The sequence below is a fragment of the Sciurus carolinensis genome, unplaced genomic scaffold (genome assembly GCF_902686445.1).
Source record: "Sciurus carolinensis unplaced genomic scaffold, mSciCar1.2, whole genome shotgun sequence".
Lineage (NCBI taxonomy): Eukaryota > Metazoa > Chordata > Mammalia > Rodentia > Sciuridae > Sciurus > Sciurus carolinensis.
Genome location: NW_025920199.1, coordinates 103647 through 107095, shown reverse-complemented (window position 1 = coordinate 107095; position 3449 = coordinate 103647).

The following is a 3449-nucleotide window of genomic DNA, read 5'->3' as shown; positions in this document are numbered from 1 at the left end:
CACACAGTGGACCCTGTTGCTAGTCTCAATATGGGCCCTGACTCTGGTCACATGATGTGTCCTGACACTAGTCACATTCTGGGCCCTGATCTGGTTCCACTCTTCCTGACCATTGTCACACTCGGGGCTCTGATATTTGGCACACTCCGTGTCTTTACCCTCTTCACATTCTGGGCCTTGATACTGGTCACACTCTGGGCCTTGAACCTGTTCACAATTTGTACCCTTACCTGGTCACTATTGCACCCTGAACTGGTCACAACTGGGTCCTGACCTGGTCACATTCTGTACTCTCACTTAGTCAGAAACTGGGCCCTGATACTGATCACATTCTGGGCCCTGATTTTTGTCACATTCTGGGTTCTAAGCAAGGACATACTCTGGACCTGATCAAAGTCACTGTCTGGGCCCTGACATTAGTCTCCTTCTGGGCCTTGGCCCTGGTCACACTCTGGGGCCTGAACTTGCTCATCCTCTAGGCCTTGACCTTGGTTAAAGTCTGTGTATTGACCCTAGTCAAACACTGGGCCTGGGCCCTGGTTACACACTGGGCCCTGAATCTGGTCACCCTTTTGTCTTTGGCCCTGGCCGTACTCTCCAAAGTGACCATGGTAGCAACTGAGCCCAGAACCTGGTAACACTGTAATTCTGACAATGACCAAACTCTGGGCCCTGGTCCTGGTCGCACTATGTACCCTAACTATGGCCAAAGTCTGGGCCTTTAAAATGGTCACACTCTCTATCCTGTCAATGGTCACACTCTGGGCCTTATCTCTGATCACATTCTGGACCCTGACCCTTGTCACACTCTTGATATTGGCCCTGGTCACACTCTGGATTATGGCATTGGTCATACACTGGGCCCTAACACTGGTCACATTCTGTGTCCTGGTCCTGGTCACACTGTGGATCCAGACATTGGTCACAATCTTGGCACTGGCCTGGGCCACACTCTACCCTGAACTCTACCCTGAACTTAGTCACACTTTGGGCCCTGGCCAAGGACACATTCTGGACCCTGACTCTAGTCACATTCTCAGCCCTTACATTGGTCATATACTGGGCCTTGACCTGTTCACATTCTCTACACAGACCTGGTCAGTATTGGGTCCTGGGCTTGTCACACTCTGTGCTCTGACCTTGTCAAGTACAGGATTCTGACTTGGTAACAACTGGGCACTGACCTGGTCACAACAAGTCCCTAAACTAGACACACACTGAGCGTTGACCCTGGTGACACACTATGCCCTTACCTTAGTCACATTCTGGGCCCTGATTCTGATAAAATTCTCAGCCCTGATTCTTGTCACATTCTGGATTCTGACCAAGGACATACTCTGAGCCCTGACCTTAGTCACCCTATGGACCCTGAACCTGCTCAACCTCTAGGCCATGTCCTTGGTTACAATCTTGGCCTTGACCCTGGTGACACACTGGGCCTGAACCTGGCCACCCTCTGGCCCTCAAATAGTGGGCCTGGACCTGAATTACACTCTGGGGCAAGATCCTGGTCACCATTTTATCCCTGACTGCTGTCACACTCTGCATCCTGACAATGGCCACACCCTGAGCCCTGGCCCTGGTCATATTCTGGGCCCTGGCCTTAGTCACATGCTGGGCTCTGGCCCTGGTCACCACTGTTGCATTTACATGTGGGGTGGGAAAGTGAGGAGTAATCATTGGGTAGGTTTTCAGCAATCCTTAGTGTGCTGAGAGGGCAGGAGTGCGTCCCACAGGCCTCAATCAACAATTGTCTGTCTTGCCTCTTCCAGTTCCACAGGACAACAAGCACTTGTCATGAAGTCCTTACTTATACCTGCACTGGAGTACAGAGGAGCCTGGCTTACTCCAGAGTCTCCTGTTGCAGCACAGGTCTGCAACAGTGCCAAGAGACTCAGTGGCAGCTGAGGTGCTGACCCTTAACTCCTGGGCTCCTGCCTCAGCAGACAGTGGTGGAGCACAGGGCAAGGCATGTTCCAGAGTACAGAGCTAGGAGTCTGGAGTCAGATCCTGGTTGTCTATGTGCTTTGTGGCCTTGGTGTGGCACTTCCACACTTCTAACCACAAGAATTCCAGGAGATAATGGACACCCAATTGGAACTTCCAGGATACTAGACAGAATGAGGTGGTCATGGTCACTGTCCAGGGTGCTACCACTGCTCACCAGTCAAGAGCTGGCCCCCTTCAGATTCCAGGGGCCACAGAATTATGTGTTCCTTGTTATAGATGTGTTACCAAGCCAGCTGCATCAGGAGCCTCTGGGACACCCAGTCATTCCTCCTCTTGACTTACATTCCAGGGCTCAAGCACAGAGTAACCTCAGAGAACTTGGGTCCTGTTGCACCACTTCAGATCAGCAGGATCCTGGGTGGACACCAGTGCTAGATGGCCAGGACTCCAGGGAGCTGGGTTGAGGTTGGTCAGAGACCATCAGGTTTCACCAAGTCTTCTAGAGGCTGGGGCAATGTGTCACCCACATGGGGACAGATGCACCCTGATTGTGGTAGACATTGTGATGTTGGCCACAGAGGCAGCAGAGGTGGTAAATGCAGCCCCAGCATTCCCTGTGTTCCAGGCAATCGTATCCAACCCCCCCCCCCCCAGAATCTCAGCTGCCAGGACTCCAGTACACACTGGATCCAAGGATTTGGGTATATGGAGGGCAAGAACTGACCCATGTTGGACTGAGAGACCTCTTTAGAGTCAGCCTCAGGTCTCCCTCCATCGTTTCCTGCAGCCACAGTGATGCCTAGTTCAGCTTGTCCACACTCAAGAACCACCCATTCCATATTCCAGTGTGACTACCTTCCAGCTGAACATGAAACTGGCTCTACCCTCAGAGACTTGAGGGCCCAGACATCACCTACCCTTATCCCTACAGGTCCTCCATAGTCATTGGCCAGATCAAACAGGCCAGGAAGGGAGTCTGAAAGCTACCAAGCCAGCCTGGCAGTTCCTGGCTTCTCACCGACTCTCCTCATCACTGCCTTCCTGGATCCTCCTCTCTGGGAGAAAAGGGTGTACAGCCTCCTCATTTGTTGTTACCCTAGCCTAGGATGGGATCCCTCTCACACTAAACACTTCCAAGGACATCCTCCCTAGCAAAGTTGGATTCTTCTGCAACCAGGCCCATCACTCCACCAAACCTGTGGACCTAGCCTGGGAAGACTGGAATTTGCAGCAATCTCTCAACTGTGGTGGACCCTCACCCAAATACAGGTCTATGATCCCATTTGATTCATCATCCCAGAGTTGGGACATCTAGAAAAACTTAAATTGAACAATATATATAACACTTGTGATAAATTCAAAATGTCATTTGAGTTTTACTTATGTTCAGAGAATTGGAAACTTCTTGAATTAAAGGAAAATTTTCAACCTTCACTGCCCTGGGAGAAATCACTTCCCTACCCAATTTTCAGACAACATGCACTCCTCTTCTCCCCAAA